This window comes from Hyla sarda, chromosome 2 (assembly GCF_029499605.1).
Source record: "Hyla sarda isolate aHylSar1 chromosome 2, aHylSar1.hap1, whole genome shotgun sequence".
Taxonomy (NCBI): Eukaryota; Metazoa; Chordata; class Amphibia; order Anura; family Hylidae; genus Hyla; species Hyla sarda.
This window is the reverse complement of record NC_079190.1, coordinates 361,183,394-361,195,845: the sequence shown is the minus strand read 5'-3', so window position 1 is coordinate 361,195,845 and position 12,452 is coordinate 361,183,394. Positions and strand designations below refer to the sequence as shown.

General features: G+C 43.9%; 1 protein-coding gene across 3 annotated transcripts in view; it reads right to left on the bottom strand.

Moving 5' to 3' along the window:
- The window catches only part of LOC130356595 (uncharacterized), a 164,370-nt gene extending 152,310 nt beyond the window's left edge, over nucleotides 1-12,060 (bottom strand). For all 3 annotated transcript variants that reach the window (XM_056558347.1, XM_056558346.1, XM_056558345.1), the window contains exons 1-2: nucleotides 11,967-12,060; nucleotides 3,598-3,676 (exon numbers count right to left, since the gene is read on the bottom strand). The gene's annotated coding sequence lies outside the window, so the exon portion shown is untranslated. The remainder of the gene's footprint in view (nucleotides 1-3,597; nucleotides 3,677-11,966) is intronic.
- Nucleotides 12,061-12,452: the final 392 nt, after the last annotated feature.

The window sequence follows — 12,452 nt, the reverse complement described above, 5'->3', positions numbered from 1 at the left end:
CATAACAAGAAAGTGACTTGTTACAGGTCAAAACAGTCACTTTCTTGACCAAGTTCTGACAGGAAATCGCCTTTACGGCGAAATCCCACCAGCTGTGCTCGTTCTTTGCCAATTCGTAGTTCAACCAAAAGAATTTGAGACCCTCTGGCCGAACGAACATGACATCAAACTTGGACGAACCATAGGGGTGAATCAGGGCAGAGTCACTCGCCCTGAATTCCATCTGAAGGAGGAGCTCTATCACTTTTGCGCAAGGTGGGCACGCATCTTTCCCCTCCAAATCAGACAGACCACATTCCTACGGTTATTGTTCTGCCCGGTTGTCGGGAGGGCCAAGACCACCTCCCCATTCCGCTCTCGGAATGCCCCCAAACCGTGCCTCTCTATCAAGAAAGACAAGTCGACCTCACCCCTTCCCTCTACCTGGATCGACATGACGCCCCTAAGCAGAGCCTCCAGGAGGCGCTGTGGCAAATGGCCTCCAGAGCCTCCGGAGACGGGGATCCCCCTGAACCACCGGCAGCGATATTGGCATAGCTCCTTCGAGCAGTCACTACCGGGGGGAGGAGGGGGGGCAGCCAGACCAGAACCATCTATACCACCATTCACACCACTACTCTCATCCTCTTTATTTCCATCCATACTAGACTTCCCATTCATACCACTACCTCTCCCACCAACATTCACTCCACTGACACTCCTACACACACTCCTCTCATCCACAACACTACTACACCAATCAATCTCACATCCTGCACTCTTGTCCTGACTAATATATTCTGGGCTGGCTGGAACTTGTAGTATAGCTGGCTTCAGTATAGTCTTTTGTGCTGGCTTAGCTGCTGCTGGGTCGACGCCAATGGCTCCTCCTCCTTGGCTGATGTTATTACCTGAGTCTAGGGCTTCCCCACCGGGCTTCCCCAGCTCCTCCCACAATGCCAGCACCTGCTTTGCCCGACCGCATGGGCTCTGCGGATGATTCCGGAGCCCGGACACTCCCCCCCTCACAGAGGAGTGCCCCGCAGCGCCCGCAGAACACACTATACTCGGAGGACCGCCCCCCCCCCCCCCCCGAGCACACAGACCTACCACTCTCCGCCATTGGCACCCGGACACTCCCCTCCTCACCGGGGAGTGCCCCGCAGCGCCGGTAATGCCCACAGCACTCGGGGAACTGCCCCTCCCCCAAGCACAAGGCAGCATAACACGCCTCGCCACTGCCCACCATGAGCCCATCCTGCCCCTTCCTACAGGCAGGATGGGTGGGCTTCACATCTATAGCGTCGTACACGTACTGCACTGTTTCCTGGATCTTTTGTTTCTTAGCTTTACGCTTCACTACCACATCCTCACACTGATCTTCTCCAAAGGTAAAATTCTGGAGGTGGGCTGGGGACTCATGCATTAAGATCGCCCTCAACAATACCCCAGCCTCACTCTCCACATGCTCCTCACTATCACTTGATGGTAGTGCCACCTGTGCCGGCTCAATATAGCTGTCCGGGGTGGTCTTGGTGGTCTGGGTGTCATATGGAGAGGCTACAGGCACAGCATCCATCTCCACAACATGTGCACTTTCCTCCACCTTCTCCTCCTCCTCCTTTACACCTTCACCACCATCCTCACTTTCTTCACCGCCACTACTCTCCCCATCAGCCTGGAAGAATGGGAGGTGGAGGCCGGGGCTCCATGCAGGGAGGCTCTTCCCAGGAGGCTGCCACACTCCTGGGAAAGGCTGATGGATCACCTGCTCTGCTATGCCTCTGGAAGTCTGGAGGAGCTCAAAAAGGGACACACCCAACGCTGCACACATTGAACTGCTCTGGGCTGTGTGTAGCAGAGTGAGGGAGGAAGTTCTCCCCTGTATGGCTTCAGATGAGGTCACACCTGCTGTCACACATGCCCCTTCCCAGTCTGTGAATCTGACTGAGACTGAGCAGAAAATACAGAGCAATATCATCAAAGTAGAAAACAAAAAAATAAAAATAAAGGCAGGGGGTGGTTTATCATGATGGGGCAGTAAAGGAGGATTTTTGGGAAAATTATAAAATTTAACAAGATCATGAGAGGTACTCTTTAACATACATTAGATTAACAGAAAACAACAGGAAGCATTAAGATGTGTGATCCTTTTGTATCTGTTAAGTGTTTTTTTTTTGCCTTTTTAAAAGTGTTAATGTGAACTGCAAGCTTTATAAAAAAAAGGATGTAAAGCTGGATGATGCAATAGGATGCCTTTCTTGTAGCATCCTGTTGCCACAGATTTGCATTGTACCAAAAAAAACGGAAAGATCTGCATCCTGACAGAAAAATTAGACAGTCTCTGTCTGTCCTGTTAAAAAATTTATTCTGGTGGAAAGTTATGAAAGAGACCAACACTATGTTACCATTTCAGAAACCACATGGAAAAGCTATGGAGCCATTTGAAAAAGAATCCAAATATGATGTGAACAGGCCCAAACTTTCTAAGTTTCTCCAGTTGCTTTCTCATCGGTCCTGTCCATACACAGTATCATCTGTAATCTTTGGCCTCTACTTACTCCCAACTTTAGCCTCTGACAGTTTCTGTTCTTTGCTCTTTAGTTTCAGCGTCATTTGATCAAGAGGCTGTGCTTCTTGCAGAATCTGCACCAAAAATTCCATGGCACCACTGTAGAACCTCTCGAGGGTTTGTAATTTTTTGCAAGCTTAAAACATTTAATAACAGAAACTTGGAGCTTACTACTGTATTTAACAGAGAAACCCTCACATATAGCCCAATGAAGAAGTGTGTCTAATAATTCCTAATGGTTACTGTAATGACTGTGGTGACACCCCTAAACCCCTATGAATACACCAGGGCAAACTATAGCAATACATACCTGCCAACAGAGAAAAAATCATCCAAAATTGTATGAAAAAGTGGTCTTCTATGGGGTGGTCGTTTCGAAGAAAATGGCCACTATGCATTATGTATGGTCTCCTCAATGGTCTCCTCAATGATGTGTTTTTTTTGGAGAGGCTTTACAGCATATTTTTTTTTACAACCCCTAGAAGTTGGTCATTGTAACAGATAATAATTTAACCCCTTAAAAAATTAGACCTACTTTGGCAATGAATACCAAGTTGTTTCTTTTTGTTGTTATTTTATTGCCACATCGCAAGAGCCATAACTTTTATATTTTCCCAAGCTGTACAGTGAAACCTCTCCAAAAGACAACTTCTATGAGCAGACCACCATCCAAACCAAGGGCGGATCCAGAGTCTAGTCTCGGGAGGGGCAGTGTTAGAGAATTTCGTTTAGGTGGACAGAAAATAAGGTGTTTCTTAAAGAACTTACAATATTATTAAATGTATTCAGTATAATAATCAAATACACCAATTGCCACAGAATGGGAAAGCGCTAAAGAAGTTTTTACAATTTAAAACTACAGCCCCCAGTATGACCCAAGTAGTGGTAAGGTTATGCTGGGAGTTGTTGTTTCACCCATCATTACTGCAAAACTTACAAGTGACTACAGCTCTGATGGGACAGTCAGGACAATACACAATGATATCAGTGACTATAGGTGACGTCTTCTCTATAGTCTTTCCTTATCTAATTCAGATGCTACATACCGCCAGGTCCAGCTAAATGTTCTCGCTGAACAACTTGATGCCCAGACGGCTCTTCACTGTGTCAGCAGATTCTGAACCTCTATAAAAAAAAACAAGTATTATTATAAAACTGCCAAACATCCTATCCTTTGAATATAATTCTGACACACTGTACCTTCCGAATATACTACAACTCACTTTACCCTTTGAATATAATACTGCCACACACTGTACCCAATGAATATAATACTGCCACACATTGTACCCACTGAATAATACTGCCACACATTGTACCCACTGAATACTGCCACGCAATGTACCCACTGAATAATACTGCCACACATTGTACCCACTGAATATAATACTGCCACACTCTGTACCCACTGAATATAATACTGCCACACATTTTACCCACTGAATATAATACCCCTACACATTGTACCCTCTGAATATAATACTGCCACACACTGTACCCTCTGAATATAATACTGCCACACACTGTACCCACTGAATATAATACTGCCACACACTGTACCCACTGAATATAATGCTGGCACACACTGTACCCTCTGAATATAATACTGCCACACACTGTACCCACTGAATATAATACTGCCACACATTGTACCCACTGAATACTGCCACACATTGTACCCACTGAATATAATACTGCCACACACTGTACCCACTGAATATAATACTGCCCACACACTTTACCCAATGAATATAATACTGCCAAACATTGTACCCACTGAATAATACTGCCACGCATTGTACCCACTGAATATAATACTGCCACACACTGTACCCACTGAACATAATACTGCTCACACACTGTACCCAATGAATATAATACTGCCACACATTGTACCCACTGAATATGATACTGCCCACACACTGTACCCAATGAATATAATACTGCCACACATTGTACCCACTGAATAATACTGCCACACATTGTACCCACTGAATATAATACTGCCACACATTGTACCCACTGAATAATACTGCCACACACTGTACCCACTGAATAATACTGCCACACATTGTACCCACTGAATAATACTGCCACACATTGTACCCACTGAATAATACTGCCACACACTGTACCCTCTGAATATAATTCTGCCACACACTGTACCCCTGAATATAATACTGCCACACACTGTACCCCTAAATATAATACTGCCACACACTGTACCCCTAAATATAATACTGCCACACACTGTACCCCTGAATATAATACTACCACACACTGTACCTCTGAATATAATCCTGCCACACAATGTACCCCTGAATACTGCCACACACTGTACCCCTGAATATAATACTGCCACACACTGTAACCTCAGAATATAATACTACCACACACTGTACGCTCTAAATATCCCTCTGAATACAATACTGTGATGTAATGTGGCTAATGAAAACCGTACTACCCCAGAAATTCCTTATACTCTGTGCCCCTCATATATAGTAATAATGCCCCATCCTGTGCCCCCACATATAACTATGACCTGTCCTGTTCCCCCTCATAATAATAATGCCCTCTGTCCTGTACCCCTACCATATAATTCCCCCCTGTGCTGTGCCCCTCACTTATAATGCCCCTGCAATGTTCCCCTCACATATAATGCCCCCGTCCTGCTCCCTCAGGGGGCATTTTAAGTAAGAGGCACATAACAGGGTGCATTATAAGTAAGGGGCACATAACAGGGTGCATTATAAGTAAGGGGCACATAACAGGGCATTATAAGTCGAAATACATTATATGTTAGCGGCTCAAGACAGGGGGCATTATGAGTGAGGGGCCCAAGACAGGGGGGCATTATAAGTGAGGGCCTGTAATGCCCTCGTCATGTGCGCCTCACATTGAATGCCCCCTGTCATGTGCCCCTCACTTATAATGCCCCCTGTCATGTGCCCCTCACATTTAATGCCCCCGTCATGTGCCCCTCACATTTAATGCCCCCCTGTCATGTGCCCCTCACATTTAATGCCCCCCTGTCATGTGCCCCTCACATGTATTGCCCCTGCAATGTTCCCCTCACATATAATGCCCCCTGTCCTGCACCCTCAGGGGGCATTTTAAGTAAGGGGAACATAACAGGGGGCATAAGTGAGGGGCACATGATAGAGGGCATTAAATGTGAATGGCACATGACAGGGGGCATTAAATGTGAGGGGCACATGACAGGGGGCATTAAATGTGAGGGGCACATGACAGGGGGGCATTATACGTGAGGAGCCCCTGTCATGTGCCCCTCATTTATAATGCCCCCCTGTCTTGGGCCGCTAACATATAATGTGCTTCGACTTATAATGCCCCGTTATGTTCCCCTCACATATAATGCCCCCTGTTCTGCACCCTCAGGGGGGCATTTTAAGTAAGGGGCACATAAAAGGGGGCATTATAAATAAGAGCACATTATTTGTTAGCGGCACAAGACAGGGGGGCATTATAAGTGAGGGGCACATAATGGGGCCCTGTCAGTCTGCTGGAAGTGGCCATTCCAATGTCCCCCGCAGGAAGCCGCGGCCAACACATGGGATACATGGAGGGGGCATGTCGGCCGGCACTCCGTGCAGGGTTCTGCACACCCCCTTCCATCAGACTGCAGGGGCACTGTTCAGGAGATTGTAGGGGGTCCTAGCGCTCGGATGCCACACAATCTATAACTTATCCTCTGTCTCGGCGTCTAAATAGGCTGTAAATAAAGGAAAAATAGATGCTGGCAGCAGTGGGATAGATAGAAAGATAGATATGAGATAGATAGATAGATAGATAGATAGATAGATAGATAGATAGATAGATATGAGATAGATATATGATAGATAGATATGCGATAGATGGATATGAGAGATAGGAGATAGATAGATAGATATGAGATAGATATGAGATAGATATATGATAGATAGATATGCGATAGATGGATATGAGAGATAGTAGATAGATAGATAGGAGATAGATATGAGAGAGATAGATAGATAGATAGATAGATAGATAGATATGAGATAGATAGATATGAGAGATAGATAGGAGATAGATAGATAGACAGATAGATCAGTGTTCCCCAACCAGGGTGCCTCCAGCTGTTGCAAAACTACAACTCCCAGTATGCCCACAAAGCCAAATACAAGCTGGGAGTTGTAGTTTTACTACAGTTAGAGGCCTCTGCTGGGAAACACTGATAAGAGTTACTTACCATGAAGGGCAGCATCAGGGTGGGCAGAGGGGGTCTGGAGGCATTGGGTGGGTGGGTGGCCGGGCCTGTGGTGGAGGTGCAGGAAACTCAGCCCGGCCTGCAGGAAATACAGAGGAGTGAGAGGGGGAGGAGCTTATCTCTCTTCCCAGCCCCTGCACAGTGTAATGCCTGCAGACTGAATGATGCTGAGACCGAAGCATCCTCAGTACTGACAGGCAGCCTGCAGAGGATGGTGTCCCCGCGGTTCACACGCTGCAAATGCTGCAGGTGAGGGGACAGTGGAGCCGGGGCTGACAGCTCCCGCTCATCAATACTATAGTATTGGGAGGGGCAGCAATCTCGGGGGGGGGGGGGGCAATTGCCCCGTTACCCCCCCCCCCCCCCCCCCACCCCCTGGATCCGCCACTGATCCAAACCAATGTTGTGTGACAATGTTGTGTGACATGTTTCTAGTCTAAACAGAAGAAATAAAGACAATCGCACTCACCATTCAGTGAAAAGGTATTTTCTTTACTGTAATCCGTTAGGCATTAACAGCAATGAGGTAGGTATAACATAGAGCGGAGGCAGAGGTGGTTATGGGACAGAACTGTTTCACACTATAGAAGTGCTTCCACAAGCCGACACCTGAGGGTGTCGGCTTGTGGAAGCACTTCTATAGTGCGAAACTGTTCTGTCCTGTAACCACCTCTGCCTCCGCTCTATGTTATACCTACCTCATTGCTGTTAATGCCTAACGGATTACAGTAAAGAAAATACCTTTTCACTGAATGGTGAGTGCGATTGTCTTTATTTCTTCTGTTTATGCTTCATTGCTCGGATCACATCAGCACCCCATACAACAGGATTAGGTGAGGTTCATAGGTCTATCACAGGTGTTCATCTAATTGCCACCTAGCTGCAGCAGTGCCGGTTTTTGCTTCTCTTGTATGGACATGTTTCTAGTCTACCATACATTAAAGGGGTACCCCAGAGGAAAAAAAATTGTTTTAAATCAACTGGTGCCAGAAAGATAATCAGATTTGTAAATTACTTCTATTTAATCATCTTAAACCTTCCAGTACTCATCAGCTGCTTTATACTACAGAGGAAGTTAAGTTGTGTAGTTCTTTCCAATCTGACCACAGTGCCCTCTGCTGACACCTTCCAGAGCAGGAGAGGTTTGCTATGGGGATTTGCTCCTGCTCTAGACAGTTCCTGATATGGACAGAGGTGTCAGCAGAGAGCACTGTGGTCAGACAGCAAAGAACTATACAACTTCCTCTGTAGTATACAGCAGCTGATAAGTACTGGAAGGATTAAGTTTTTTAAATAGAAGTAATTTACAAATCTGTTTAACTTTCTGGAACCAGTTGACTTACAAAAATAGTTTTTCACAGGAGTACCCCTTTACGCTTTCTGGCAATTTTTTTCATTGTGTTTTCCATTGACACTATATTGGGATACATATAACTTATAACAAAAACACAGCAGTTCTACCATTATTTTTTGTGCTTTGAATCTTGTTCGTTGACCCAACAAGCATTATTGTAATTAGCTCTCTATGGCCGTCCCAAAACAATGTCACTGTTGCTGCATTTCGAGAGGAGACTAAGGGTTCCTGTTCTAAAGGAGATTTATCAAGCTCTGTAGTAGATTTTTTTTTGCGTATAAAAGTCGCATGTACTTGCGCACATGTGACTTTTCTATACATGCTGTGACTTTTTGATTTTTGCTTATTCTAAAGCACATTTCTGAAATCTGCTCAGGTAGTAATTCTTTTTTTTGTTTTACTTTGCACTGGTCATGTATTTATCAAATGCGATAGTCGCTATTTATGAAGAAAAAAAGTAGCATCTCCATTTAAAAGTCGAATATGTATTCCATGTCTAACCTGGCTTACAGAAAGGGCATATGTCTGCAGAAATTAACACCCACTTTAACTACTGTTCTTGTTCTGCATCATGAAACAAAGCTACTACATTAATGTTAATGTTAATTATAGAAAAAATGTATTATATAACTAATAACTATTCATTTTAAGGTAGAAAATACACACTGCACACCTTGTTAATTTTAGGACACGTACATGCTGGTGTACCCACTGAATTATGAAATTAATGTTGTATTAAAATAGAATAATGCGTAAGAATTTTTGTGTAAGAATTTTTTCAGACCATGTCAATAACCCATATGTGGTACTACATTTTTTCCTTAAAAAATAGAAACATCCATAGTAACACAGCTTCATGCACATTTTGGGGTGGGTAACCTACCAAGCCATTTTTTTATTTTTTCGTGGCTTCCCCATTGTTTATGTGCCTGTTGGTGCTGCGCTGTCTTCCTTCCTGACGTAAATTCCGGCCTCAGTGCACTCCACCCACCAACGTCACAAAATGCAGGCTCAAAATTAAAGAAAAAGCCTCCAGTGTACGGATATTCATGGTGCCACATATGTTTTTAATATTTTTTAATTTCTGAGGAGGGTGGATGGGTTGTTGCAAAATAGTTGGAGTGCAGCTATTTAGTGTCAAGCAGGCCAGTCAGGGTGTCACCTGATGCAGTACATCCCCCCCCCCCCCCCCCGCCCTCCCCATCACTATCTAGCAACACTACTGATGATAAAGGGTAGATAAAGAACTTCAGCTATTAACATAAGGGAAAACTTTTCTGCTTTAAAAAATGCTTTTGTGAGTGGGATTCCCGAGTTTTGCTAACGTGTGATTTATTTATCAAGGTCGTGCGGCTATTTGATAAATAGGTTGCATGGAAGCAGAAGTAAGTTAAAAAAAATTGTCATATAAAAGCCAAACGTGTGAAAATGTTTTAAATGATTTTGCTTCACTTTCATAGTATCTTGTATTTAACATACGTATTGTAAGGATTCCTCCTTGGGGATTAGCTCTGGGATCGTCCTGGTCACTTGCCACGGGACACGTTCCTCACAATAACACCACAGACCACAGTTCCGCATACAAGTCTGGCTCCTCGCCAGCTTTATTTCCACAGGTTGCAGGTAAAACAAAACATAAACAGTAACAAAATAAAGTCCTAGACCGTCTGGTCACTGACTACACAAATCAGCATGCCTTGACTACGAACTGGGGAGCTACCCTCAGCCAGTTAAACATATGACTCCTGCAACCTGCAACTCACAGTTCACACCACTTCTTGGACCACTCACAGCGCCTTCTGCGTGTTACCTAAACAGGGTCCGTGTGTCTCCCCCTCTAACAGCCAGCATACTGTTTCCCAGGGAGAGCCCCAACTATTCTGTTTCCTTTCCTTTTAAACACACTTCCACTTCCTGATACCTCATTAATCAGGCCACAGGGGGAGCATTCTGCAGAGATAGCAAGGGAAATACACCCTTTCCTTGCCACACTGCCACAGTATATATTCAGCGATCATACACTTAGCCTCCATTCAGTGGATAGGGGTCAAGTGCTGTTGATGGAACAACCACTTCAATGAAATTATCAGTAATATATTTTACATATACATATACATAATGCTTTATAGAAGATGTTATGGAAGTGAAATTAAATCACGTGTAAGTGGAGCTCTAGGGGAATACCAATGACTAGTGCCTTCTGCAATAAGAATACAGTAAGGAGACTGTTAGAATGGTCACCTTTTCTGTAACTTCATCCTTCTTTATTGTTCACATACATAGAGAAACTTTGGAAACCCCAATAAAAATCGAACTGTGTATAATTTCAAATAAATAATTGATTCATATGTTTACCAGAACTTATTAAATGTCATTTTCTCAGGGGGATTACAGTGGTAAGCAGACATATTAGAGCAGATGGCACCTTCAGCTGCAGCTACTTTTTTTTGTTCTAGGGGGCTCTTTATGTATTTGTTTTTGTATTCACTAATTGATAAAACCTAATACACTTATGCGATGGTTCCCCAAATTATCATACCAGCAGGAGGGGCAATATATCACTACACAGCAAAGGCAGAATTGTAGCGTTCCACACACGAACTCAACTGTTGTCAGAACACAAACAGAACCTTGATTTTTTGTTTAAGACAATACAATTCCTGTCTATAGTAATCCCGATTTCATGTTGATGACACCACTGCAAACAAAGGTCATAGTGGGTGGCCGCCTCAATGGCTCTGTGACAGCAAATTTACTTCTGCTAATTGTCTGGAAATGGTCTAGGCAGATACAGTGGGGTGTAATGAAGGTGCTACCTGTCTGAATGGTGGACAAGAAAACTATGAGAGCTGCTTTTGCTCGTCAGAATTTTAAACCATCCTCTATAAAGTTAGTCTGTCTGGGCCTGTTCGCCATGTGTGTGTGTGTATGCCCTCACATAACCACAGCTACCATACTTCCAAGATGATCATCCTGCTTTTCTCAGTATAACAATGTCCCCCTCTCAAAATCTGTCAACTAGGCAAAATGTCTGTGTGCATCATAGAGGTAGGTCTAGCAATTAACAATCTCTCATCCGGAGGAATGCTACCCAGAAGTAGCCTCTGAGAGCCTTTTTATAGGGCAAACACACATTATATGGGAAGCACTTTTGCGCCCTCTTGTTGCAAGACCCAGTGTCTAACCAGACCACACCTGTAATAATTTCCATAACTGCATGAGACATGACTACATGCCGAGTTTTAAAGTTATCCAACATCTCTGTATGGGGGCATACATTTTTTCTCAATTAATATATTTCATTCTTGAAAACAATGTCAAAATAAACTGCCCCACTTTTTATTTCCTCCATGATGTGGTTTTTGTGGAGGAAAAATAGTCTGCCCCTATTAGTAAAGGGGTTACCTCATTGGAAAAATGTATTACCTTTCCCTTAACCTGGCCCTAGATCCCCATCTACGAATGCAGTTCACCTGCATTCAAGGGCATTGCAGTTGGCCATTCTCAATTGAAGACTCTCACTTTTGCTGACAACATTTTATTGTTAATGTTAACCCTAAAAGAAGCAGTAAATAGGCAGCAACAACTCCATTTAAGGTGCAAAATTGTGTCCTTTATTCACACAACGTGAGGCGACGTTTCGGTTTGCTCACCAAACCATTTTCAAGCTACAAAGGAAATAGTCAGTGCATATACAGATATTGTCCCATATTCATTCGTGCAAAAAATTGTGCAATATACATTAAAATATTACATGCAGCTGTGTTGTCATACATATTTCATCAGATGGGCGGGGGGATGGATTCACTCACCATTCGTATGCTTCACACTGTATTCCATGCAGACGCTGGTATTCGGCACTTCTGGTATGGAGCAGCATGGCCCGGATGTGACCTCAATTATTGCAGGTCATGTGGTACAGTTGCCAAGCGACGCATCTGCACAGGCTGCGCATGAGTCCTGTTCACTTGTGAGATATCAGCGCCATCTTGCAAGAGGGTAATTTCGTTCAGTAGCTATACAGCAGTCTCTGAGCGATCACAATCTGCACAGGGCAAAACAGTGGTGCGGCAATTTAATGTTGCACACACATAAGCCTCTCATAGCATCCCGGAGGTGTCTCCATAGGCAACCACCACCGGGTGCATAAGGTGCCATGTGTTGCTATATAGAGAAGTACAGCTACATTTCATGCATTTAAAACGGAAAATAAAGTAGAACAAGCCCTCAATAAAATCATTTTACAAAACAGGGTAACCCAGAAATGATTGTCAGGGAAAGTAGAGAAAATAAAATTA